At 40.3% G+C, this 12,329-nt stretch overlaps 1 protein-coding gene across 6 annotated transcripts in view; it reads right to left on the reverse strand.

Annotated features, from left to right (window-relative positions):
- slc36a4 (solute carrier family 36 member 4) overlaps positions 1 to 12,329 on the reverse strand; it is a 262,213-nt gene that overhangs the window by 205,834 nt on the left and 44,050 nt on the right. The gene's annotated exons all lie outside the window — the stretch shown is intronic.

A 12,329-nucleotide genomic window follows, 5' to 3' on the forward strand; every position in this document is an offset into this window, starting at 1 on the left:
CCTCTCTAAACTCAGATCAAATTCGTCTTGCCAGTGAAAATGGAGAAACAAATACTCAGGGCATCTTGGGGGGTATGAGCTTTTTTTGCAAATATGCCGTTTTCCCGAAAGCTGTCGCAAGTTCACGCCAAGGAGATGTGTGAGGGTGAGTGTACTTGGATGCTAGTGTGTGTGTGTGTGTGTGTGTGGGTGGTCTGGCTGGCAGGCACTTGATGGAGCTGCGTTGATCAAACATGAGGGATAATGAAATGTGCAGTCATCAATCACCTGAAAGACAAAATGCTAGCCTCCCTCTGTCTCATTACATTTGGGCCTGCCCTATTCATTAAATGAGACCCAAACAACTTTGGCAATTAAAGCACATTTGTACTTTCTCACTCCCAGAGTGAAAAACCTCACCATGGCTTTACCATAGCATACCTCGTCTTGTCATATCACACTGGGCCGACAGAGATCCTTGCTACGCAGTCAGCATTTATCATGGTTGGGAGCAGGTGGTCAGACAGACAACTTTGAGATGATTTTTATTCATTTTTGTCCCGTAGATCATTTGGAAACGGTTGTCTTTCTGATTTGTATGCTTTAGCCTACCTATTATATTAAAAACACATCTTTGTCACATCATTTTTTATTTATTCAACCTTTATTTAACCAGGAAGGGCTCAGTGAGATTTGAAATCTCTTTTCAAGAGCGTCCTGGCCAAGATAGGCAGGACCAAGTCATTACACAATTACAGACAGACAACATGAAAAAATACAAGTAATCTAGCAAAAACCATAGAATTTACAAGAGTATAACAAAATCATAAAACAGCAAATTAAAAACATTGATAGGTCAGGGAATCAGCCTCAAAATCATTGATTTAAAAACACCAAATCGGGACAAGTTCTTCCATGTTATTCACACACACTCAGAATTCTCTGCTTCAAGTTAAGTAGCCTACCTTTCCTCTCCTAGTTGGGTGTGTGAGATGAAGTGCGCCCAATATATGTGGTCTCAAAATAATAGCGTAGGCAAGCATGGGCGGAGCATCACGGAGCAGTTATCTTTCCAAGGAAATTAAATATGATTAGACCAAAGTTTACTACAGTGTCTGTAAATAAATATTGCCAAAGGAAAGAAGAGGGCACTTAACCAACGCGAGTCGAGGTGCAATCAAAAAACATTTATCATCAATGAAAAGGAAAAGGAGCAATGTAGGTTAGGTTACCATTGTGAGTGAGCGTTGTGCCTTTCATTTGCAATAAATATTGATTACCCATTTATTTGTCTCTGCCTGCAAGTCGTCCTCCTAAAAGGTAGGCTATATCCTACAGTGGTTCTTCCTTTGAAAGTTGTGTCATACTGCAGCACAACTTGCGGGGTGCTGCGGAATGGTATGGCACGTTGAAGTGCATGATGTCATAGTACTTTACTGTCAGCTATTGTTACCATTAATGCTAGTTGGACCACCAGAGTGCATCTTTGAGAAGCTAAGTTGTTGAAACGACATGGAGTTGTAGGCCTAAGAGTCCAGTTTACTGTAGCAGTTTTAGCATAACTTACTTATTGGCAAAAAGGCCTACTTCAATATACCAATCAATCATTAATTCATGGATGTTATCACACAGCATACAAGTCATCCATGTCTTTAAATACAGTCAAGCATTTTAGTTATAAAACAAAATAAAAAAGGGAGCACTGAATAATTAAAAAATGAATAAACCACAACATGTCAGCTAAAGCGATTGAATTTACGAATGCATTTTTGACTGTTTTAAATGTTGGCTGTACGAGAGACTTTAAAACATTTTTTGTTAGAACAGACTATATGGGATTGATTACAATTTGTTTGGAAATTATTATTGAATTTGATGTGCTGTTTCTACTGTTGGAAATGTAGATTAATTAAAATGATTGATATTATGGTGTTTCTATTCCATGAAAAAAGGAAAATGCATTTTACAGTAGCCTATGTAGGCCTCAGGGTTTCCGTTAAGAAAATATGCTGCTGTACAACATGACAGGTCGAGAGCAGGCCTAGGCTACTAAGCGACTGCGAGTGAAGAGCAAAATAATCGTAACATTTCCACGCCCTAATTGTAGGCTAACCAATACCCAAATAACAAAGATTTGGGGAAAATAAAAACCTGATTAATTTATCAAGACCAGTCCCCATGCTTGTCTCAAAGCAGCGCAAAACGGTGCATGTAGCTCAAGAGAATGTGCAAGTGTCCGCTCTCATCATTCCAGCTGCTTCAAGTTACTAATTTTATATGTATATTCTACTTCGAAGAATCTCAAATATAAATATATTTTGATTTGTTTAACACTTTTTTGGTTACTACATGATTCCATGTGTCATTTCATTGTTTTTGTCTTCACTATTATTCCACAATGTAGAAAATTGTAAAAAATAAAGAAAAACCCTGGAATGAGTAGGTGTACTGTACAGTGGATCCTCCTTTAAAAGTTGCAGCACCTTGCGAGCTGCTGCAGCATTCTATGGCACGTTATTTAATTGTCAGCGTTTCTTTTACGTTAATGCAAGTTAGTGCTAGTTTGACCACCAGAGGGCAACTTTGAGAAGCATTTGATAGTCTCACATATTGGCATTACTAGAGAATTTAAAACCTTTTTTGTAATAACATAGTACATGGGATTGATTTTAAGAAATGTGGCTTAATTAACTTGATTAATATTATGGTGTTTCTATTCCGAGAAAAACGAAAAATGAAACCCACAGAGTTTCCATTAGGATGGAATGGAAAATATTGAGCTGTACAATGTGGCGGTCAGGAGTAGGCTACAGCATAAGAAGATTGGAGAATTCTAAATTAATATCTAAGGGGAATAACATTTCTACACCCTAATTATAGTGTAACCAATACTAATTTCGCCCATGGTAGGCCTACAGTATATCCAAAAATATTTTTTTCAATGACGTGACTCTCTGCCAATAATTACATATAGAGGATTGGAGGACACTATATTAATATCTAAGGGGCATTTTCCGTTAGATATTCTCAGATATCCTCGCAGATCCTAAGGGGCTTTTATTTAACTCTAAATTAATTAATAACAATAATAGCTTTTAAAAAAAATTATGATATTTTGAAGATTTCATTTTCATTTAACCTAGAGTGAGTGAGAAAAAGGCAATTATTGAACATGGGGTAAGACATTCTCACTAATTTGTAAATAAAAACCAGACTGGTATTTAGAATTATTTATTTCTGGGAGAAACCTATATTGATTATTTAGCAAACATCACTTACTTATATTCATTCAACACCTATCTTAAGAATATAATTGAACATTTTCGTTTCTCCATGCTTGTCTCTGATGAGCGCAAAATGGAGCTGAAATAGACGTCCACAGCGGGAAGGCATGCATGCATGCATATATATACAGAAATGTTTTGGTTATTGTGGAAAACATGTACTGTATTTCTTCACCAGCATCATTATATATGTGTGTCAATATATATATAATATAATATAATATATATATATATATATATATATATATATATATATATATATATATATATATATACACACACACACACACACACACATACACACACACACATACATACATACATATATATATATAATGATGCTGGTGAAGAAATACAGTACATGTTTTCCATGATAACCAAAACATTTCTGTATTAAAGACTATCAGAAAGAATGTTGGTACTTATTTTTTTTAATCCAAATTCATGAATGAGTGAGTCACTCAGATTTTATGTAGGTGCCGCCTATATGACTGTCATCAACTTCATAATATAACAATATTTGAGGTTATTTTGTTTTCTAAAAAACGAAAGAGGGCAAATGTAATTTGAAAAAAAGCCAAAATAATATTTGTGGAGGCCTAAACCTTTATTTCAGTTATTTGAGGGAGAGAAACGTTGGGCCAATTGTGCACCTCCCATGAAGGCCAAAAGCCCTGCTAATAGCCATAATGTCGCTATACAACGTGACCGTGTGTTTGAAAGAGTATTTTCCAGTAAGCAACAATTTCTTTACCTTCATTAGACAACTTTATTCCAATATTTCTGTAATTCACTGATATTTATTCCCAAAGTAATTCATTATGGATCCATAACTAAATAAACATCAGCATTTTGAAAGAGTATTTATATCATTATTTTATTAACGAAAACAAAGATGAAGAAATACTGTACTGCTGTTTTGAGTTAGAAATGTAACACTTCAGAGTACTTAAGCATTGAATACATTGCAGGTAGGGGGACGTTCAAACCTACAGTAGCCGGGTTATAAAGAGTCTATTGTCCTGTTAATTGGGCTACAAGTGTTTGAAAGTGTACTCCCGGTCGGGAGTACAGTACTGGGCTATTTAGCTAAAGAATCCCCGTGTCCTGCGGGAGACCGGGGTTCAATTACCGACAGGGAGGAAGAAGTAGGCTGTCCTTGTAAATAATAATTTGTTCTAAACTGACTTGCCTAGTTACACAAGCATTCCGCTACACTCGCAATAACATCTGCTAAATATGTGTATGTGACCAACAAAATCTGATTTTAAAGTTCAGTAGCCATACGTGCAAGAACTGGTGCGTGTGTGGTCTCAATTAAATGGAGTAGGATATAGCCCAGGGGTTCCCAAACTATTTTGTCCCATGACCACAGTTTGATATCTGAAAAGTCTCGCGACCCCAACCATGTGTAATTAACAGCCGATATTTGGCTTTAATGCAGACAAGAGCACTAATTCATAGCTTCACACAGATGATATGAACTGGTGAAGGGTACCATGATTTGTATGGTGCTTTCAAGACAACTGGGGAAAATAAGAGAAATCATGACGTCAGATATCTTCAGGTCGGAAAGTCGGAGCTCTAGAAAAAGACCAGAGTTCCCAAGTTGGATTTCCGAGTTAGATGACTGTTTAAAACGATTTTTCCCAGTCGAAGCTCATTTTTCCCCCCCGACTTCAGTTGTCTTGAATGCTCTGAAGTCGGAGATTTCCGACTTCCAAGTTCCCGGCTGTTTTAAACGTGGCATTTATGCTCAGAGAGAGGCAGCAGGGTATTCCCTTTGAGCCATAAACCAAAACTCCTCCGTTGTGACCCGTGAATGCCTTCGGTCACATGACACTTCAATTCGCAGTTAAATTTCAATTACCGGCATCAGGATCACAGTCAAACAGATTGGGTAGTAGTTCCCAAAGTTCTCTTCCAAGCGTTGGAGGTGAGCAGTCATCACTGGACCTACTCACTGCCACAGTCATACTCTGGACCTAGTTTTTGCCCCATGGAATAAATGTTGTGGATCTTAATGTTTTTCCCCATAATCCTGGACTATCAGACCACCATCGCAACAAATAATCTGCTCAGACCCCAACCAAGTAGCATCAAAAGCCGTGCTATAAATTCTCAGACAACCCAAAGACTCCTTGATGCCCTTCCAGACACCCTCTGCCAACCCAAGGACGTCAGAACACAAAAATAATTTAACCACCTAACTGAGGAACTGCAATTAACCTTGCGCAATACCCTAGATGCAGTTGCACCCCTAAAAACAAAAAACATTTATCATAAGAAACTAGCTCCCTGGTATACAGAAAATACACGAGCTCTGAAGCAAGCTTCCAGAAAATTGGAACGGAAATGGCGCCACACCAAACTGGAAGTCTTCCGACTAGCTTGGAAAGACAGTACCGTGCAGTATCGAAGAGCCCTCACTGCTGCTCGATCATCCTATTTTTCCAACTTAATTGAGGAAAATAAGAACAATCCAAAATTTCTTTTTGATACTGTCGTAAAGCTAACTAAAAAGCAGCATTCCCCAAGAGAGGATGGCTTTCACTTCAGCAGTAATAAATTCATGAACTTCTTTGAGGAAAAGATCATGATCATTAGAAAGCAAATTACGGACTCCTCTTTAAAGCGCCGTTGTCCTGAGTCTGCACAACTCTGCCAGGACCTAGGATCAAGGGAGATACTAAAGTGTTTTAGTACTATATCTCTTGACACAATGATGAAAATAATCATGGCCTCTAAACCGTCAAGCTGCATACTGGACCCTATTCCAACTAAACTACTGAAAGAGCTGCTTCCTGTGCGTGGCCCTCCTATGTTGAACATAATAAACGGCTTTCTATCCACCGGATGTGTACCAAACTCACTAAAAGTGGCAGTAATAAAGCCTCTCTTGAAAAAGCCAAATCTTGACCCAGAAAATATCAAACTAAAATCGGCCTATATCGAATCTTCCATTCCTCTCAAAAATGTTTGAAAAAGCTGTTGCGCAGCAACTCACTGCCTTCCTAAAGACAAACAATGTGTACGAAACGCTTCAGTCTGGTTTTAGACCCCATCATAGCACTGAGACTGCACTTGTGAAGGTGGCAAATGACCTTTTAATGGCATCAGACTGAGGCTCTGCATCTGTCCTCGTGCTCCTAGATCTTAGTGCTGCTTTTGATACCATCGATCACCACATTCTTTTGGAGAGATTGGAAACCCAAATTGGTCTACATGGACAAGTTCTGGCCTGGTTTAGATCTTATCTGTCGGGAAAGATATCAGTTTGTCTCCGAGAATGGTTTGTTCTCTGACAAATCAACTGTACATTTCGGTGTTCCTCAAGGTTCCGTTTTAGGACCACTATTGTTTTCACTATATATTTTACCTCTTGGGGGATGTCATTCGAAAACATAATGTTAAATTTCACTGCTATGCGGATGACACACAGCTGTACATTTCAATGAAACATGGTGAAGCCCCAAAATTGCCCTCGCTAGAAGCCTGTGTTTCAGACATAAGGAAGTGGATGGCTGCAAACTTTCTACTTTTAAACTCGGACAAAACTTGTTCTAGGTCCCAAGAAACAAAGAGACATTCTGTTGAATCTGACAATTAATCTTGATGGTTGTACAGTGGTCTCAAATAAAACTGAACTACGTAACATTGCAAAAATCAGAAACTTTCTGTCCAAAAATGATGCAGAAAAATATATCCATACTTTTGTTTCTTCTAGGTTGGACTACTGCAATGCTCTACTTTCCGGCTACCTGGATAAAGCACTAAATAAACTTCAGTTAGTGCTAAATATGGCTGCTAGAATTTGATCATATTACTCCAGTGCTAGCTTCCATACACTGGCTTCCTGTTAAGGCAAGGGCTGATTTCAAGGTTTTACTGCTAACCTACAAAGCATTACATGGGCTTGCTCCTACCTTTCTTTCCGATTTGGTCCTGCCGTACATACATACATACACGTACGCTACGGTCACAAGATGCAGGCCTCCTAATTGTCCCTAGAATTTCTAAGCAAACAGCTGGAGGCAGGCTTTCTCCAATAAAGCTCAATTTTTATGGAATGGTCTGCCTACCCATGTGAGAGACGCAGACTCGGTCACAACCTTTAAGTCTTTATTGAAGACTCATCTCTTCAGTAGGTCCTATGATTGAGTGTAGTCTGGCCCAGGAGTGTGAAGGTGAACGGAAAGGCTCTGGAGCAACGATCCACCCTTGCCGTCTCTGCCTGGCCGGTTCCCCTCTCTCCACTGGGATTCTCTGCCTCTAACCCTATTACAGGGGCTGAGTCACTGGCTTACTGATGTTCTTCCATACCGTCCCTAGGAGAGGTGCGTCACTTGAGTGGGTTGAGTCACTGACGTGGTCCTCCTGTCTGGGTTGGCCCCCCCCCCCCCTTGGGTTGTGCCGTGGCGGAGATCTTTGTGGGCTATACTCGGCCTTGTCTCAGGATGGTAAGTTGGTGTTTGAAGGTTTCCCTCTAGTGGTGTGGGGGCTATGCTTTGGCAAAGTGGGTGGGGTTATATCCTGACTGTTTGGCCCTGTCCGGGGGTATCATCAGATGGGGCCACAGTGTCTCCTGACCCCTCCTGTCTCAGCCTCCAGTCTTTATGCTGCAGTAGTTTATGTGTCAGGGGGCTAGGGTCAGTCTGTTATATCTGGAGTATTTCTCCTGTCTTATCCGGTGTCCTGTGTGAATTTAAGTATGCTCCCTCTAATTCTCTCTTTCTCTCTCTCGGAGGACCTGAGCCCTAGGACCATGCCTCAGGACTACCTGGCATGATGACTCCTTGCTGTCCCCAGTCCATCTGGCCGTGCTGCTGCTCCAGTTTCAACTGTTCTGCCTGCGGCTATGCAACCCTGACCTGTTCACCGGACATGCTACCTGTCCCAGACCGGCTGTTTTCAACTCTTTAGAGACAGCAGGAGCGGTAGAGATACTATCAATGATCGGCTATGAAAAGCCAACTGACATTTACTCCTGATGTGCTGACCTGTTGCACCCTCTACAACCACTGTGATTATTATTATTTGAACCTGCTGGTCATCTATGAACATTTGAACATCTTGGCCATGTTCTGTTATAATCTCCACCCGGCACAGCCAGAAGAGGACTGGCCACCCCTCATAGCCTGGTTCCTCTCTAGGTTTCTTCCTAGGTTTTGGCCTTTCTACTGAGTTTTTCCTAGCCACCGTGCTTCTACACCTACATTACTTGCCGTTTGGGGTTTTAGGCTGGGTTTCTGTACAGCACTTTGAGATATCAGCTGATGTAAGAAGGGCTATATAAATACATTTGATTTGATCACTCATGTGGGACACTTAGAGTGCAAAGGCCTGCCCACCATAGATGGAGCCACATCTGTGCAAAAGCCCACCATTCAATCCCATGGAATCCGTTTCTCGTCAATATAGCCACGTAGCACACTGAACATGCCTTGTGTCGTTTCATGCTCAGGAATCGTGAGACAGAACAATATGTGCTCGTGAATAGCACCCCCCCGACATGTATATATAACAAATGTCAATGTATGGGCATCTCGGCCCTGACAGCTAACGTCCATTTGGAGAGCATAAACAGGGGAATTTTTTTGTCGTTCAATCAGAGTTCTCTTGATTGCTAGAAATAAATATTATTTGATAAAGTGTTATTTGACAAAGGTATTGATGTGAGTTTCTGTGCCTCTGCCTCCCCACACATTGTTTTCACAATATCAATTGTGGCCAGTAATATCAAAGTCTCTGCAATAGTGTGTAGTTCCATAGCGTAGCGGGCCCAGCCATTCACCGTGGGAATTATTTAAGTGCCCCACTTTCCCATGATCTAAGGGCACTCTCTGGTTGAATTTTATCTTTTAGAATTGAATAATTGTAATTTAGATTTTTAAGGTTAACCACATTACAATGATTTTGAGATATAAAGACAATATTATAATATCCATTTTTTTTGTACATTTTTTTTTCATGACTGTAAATTCTCCCTAGACCCCATTTTCATATGAGGTCACCCCACATGGGGTCACGACCCCTAGTTTGGGAACCCCTGCTATAGCCTATGCTATATATGATTAGGCTATAGTTTACTACATTGCCTAGAAATAAATACTGATCACCAATATTTGTCAGTCTGAAAATTGTCCCACTCCTAAAAAGGTAGGCTATAAATGTAGCTGAAAAGTCTCTCCAACTCAACTCTCTTCAAACTAAGTCTAGCCTATTACTTGATATAGCCCAGTAATACCGATAGCCTAATATAAATGGGCCACATGAGAATCTCTGGTTATTTAAAACCTGTTACGGCTAGGGGTTCCGCTAGCAGAATGTTTCCACAACATCCAGTGAAATGGCAGAGCGCGAAATTCAAAATAATTATTAGAAATATTTAACTATCATACATTCACAAATGCAATACACCAAATTAAAGCTTAACTTCTTGTTAATCTAGCCACCATGTCAGATTTCAAAAAGGCTTTACGGCGAAAGCAAACCATGCGATTATCTGAGGACAGCACCCCATCAAACAAAACACATGACAATCACATTTCAACCCGCCAGGCGCGACACAATACTCAGAAATAACGATATAATTCATGCCTTACCTTTGAAGAACTTCTTCTGTTGACACTCCAATATGTCCCATAAACATCACAAGTGGTCCTTTTGTTCGATTAATTCCGTAAACATCACAAGTGGTCCTTTTGTTCGATTAATAAATGTCCATTTATTTGGCACGTTTGATTCAGAAAAACACCGTTTCCAACTCGCCCAGCATGACTACAAGTTACCTGTAAACGCTGTCCAAACATTTCAAACAACTTTCCTAATTCAACTTTAGGTATTTTAAAACGTAAATAATCGATAACATTTAAGATGGAATAAACTGTGTTCAATACCGGATAAAAACAACATGAAGCGCAGGACCTGGAGCGCACATCAAAACAGTATAGTCCACTCGGCTGGACCCTCGTTCTGAATAGCCGTACTTCTTAATTTCTCTAAAGAAAAACATCAACCCATTTCTAAAGACTGTTGACATCTAGTGGAAGCAACAGGAACTGCAACCAAGTGTCACAGAAATCTAGGTTCCCATAGAAACACAATTGAAAACAGAGTCACCTCAAAAAAAATCCTGGATGGTTTGTTCTCAGGGTTTTGCCTGCCAAATAAGTTCTGTTATATTCACAGACATTATTTTAACAGTTTTAGAAACTTTAGAGTGTTTTCTATCCAAATCTACCATTAAATGCATATCCTAGCTTCTGGGCCTGAGTAGGAGACAGTTTACTTTGGGCATGCTTTTCATCCGGACGTGAAAATACTGCCCCCTATTTCTTAGTTTATTTTTGTGCATCTTGATATCGCCTATAGGGAGCAGAATTGCTGGGACCACGGCTGACAAGTGAGATGCGTCACATACACCTAAAATAACATTGCGGGACGGCGGTTGGGTTCGGGACCAGATATTGCGGTACCGGGTGGGTGTTAGACAGAAAGCCACCAGGAGCGGGCGGGGTGCGGCTGCAGGTGGGAGCGGGATGAATAAATCAGTTCCCTGCAGACCTCTACAGTAATACAACATGGTAACTCACCATGACATACCTCGTCTGGTCATGTTACACTGAGCTGACCTCTACAGTAATACAACATGGTAACTCACCATGACATACCTCGTCTGGTCATGTTACACTGAGCTGACCTCTACAGTAATACAACATGGTAACTGACACCCACATTTCACATAAACTCAAGCGAAGAGGACAAAAGGACATATTACAGAGACACACACACTACATCAATACTAGGCTTGGATGGTATACCGTATACCGGGGAACTTGAAAATAGCCAGGAGATGGTTTATCAATACAGTCAATACCGTACTAATTCTTTGAAGTTTTTTAATAAATGTGAATATTTGTAGCTCCTTTTTAAGTAAATACCTGCAGTCAACTTGTATAATACGTTAGCAGATTGCGTTCTTCATTTCACCCGTCACATTATTTTACATGATGAACCTTACCATTAGTCCCCAGTCATGTGGTGTTTGTTTACAAGCACACAATGAGAGACCAGCGCCTTGTGAGTCACTCACTGTGGTGTAGCATGCGCCGGTTGACCTGGTTACAGTATGGAATCACAACTTTAAGATGTTTGCCAACAAGATATCTTATTTTACTTTTACATTTTAGTCATTTAGCAGACACTCTTATCCAGAGCGACTTACAGGACCAATTAGGGTTAAGTGCCTCGCTCAAGGGCACAACGACAAATGTTTCACCTAGTCGGCTCGAGGATTCAAACCAGCAACCTTTCAGTTACTGACCCAATGCTCTTAACTGCTAGGCTACCTGTTAAGTTAACTGTCTAAAATGTGCTAAATATACTTCAATTGTGCATTTGGATTGTTAATTTAGCTTCAAATCCCCTCCTGGATCAAGAGCCTTGCTGTCTAATATAGGTTTTATGCATGCAGAAAACTGTGAGTAGCATTTTTTAGATACTTGTATAAGTTTATGAGCTGGGATGTCTGTCCTGTAAATAGTTTGTCAGAGACTGCATAACATTATCGCATTGCACTTGTTAGCATTTAGCTAGCATTCGCTATGGAATTGTACATGTAATTGTTACCTCGGATTACAGAGGCTCAGTGGGGTTTGAGAAAAGCGCCCGTTGTGTTTAGCATTACCGAATGTTGGTTGGTATGAAGGAAGGACAACGTGGATACCGCCCAAGTCTAGAGGAGACAGCATATAATACTGACACACACACAAATCATAATTAAACATGATGTAACCACACACACACACACACACTACACAGTCGAACATTGACCACAAATACACAGCACACACCCACAATAACGTCACCATACTACGGAGACGGCCGCCATGAACTCTCTGTATTCTACAGCATCAGAGAAACATTTTACTGGGAGACAGAGCAGGTCAAGTTGTTCCTAGGTCTCTTTACAACAAGCTCCTTTATAAAGGCCAGCCACCCAGCTACACCGTGTCTACTAACAGATACCGTGTACTACCATGTTCCTGTTTATGTGACGGGGCT

The sequence above is a fragment of the Salmo salar genome, chromosome ssa20 (genome assembly GCF_905237065.1).
Source record: "Salmo salar chromosome ssa20, Ssal_v3.1, whole genome shotgun sequence".
NCBI lineage: Eukaryota > Metazoa > Chordata > Actinopteri > Salmoniformes > Salmonidae > Salmo > Salmo salar.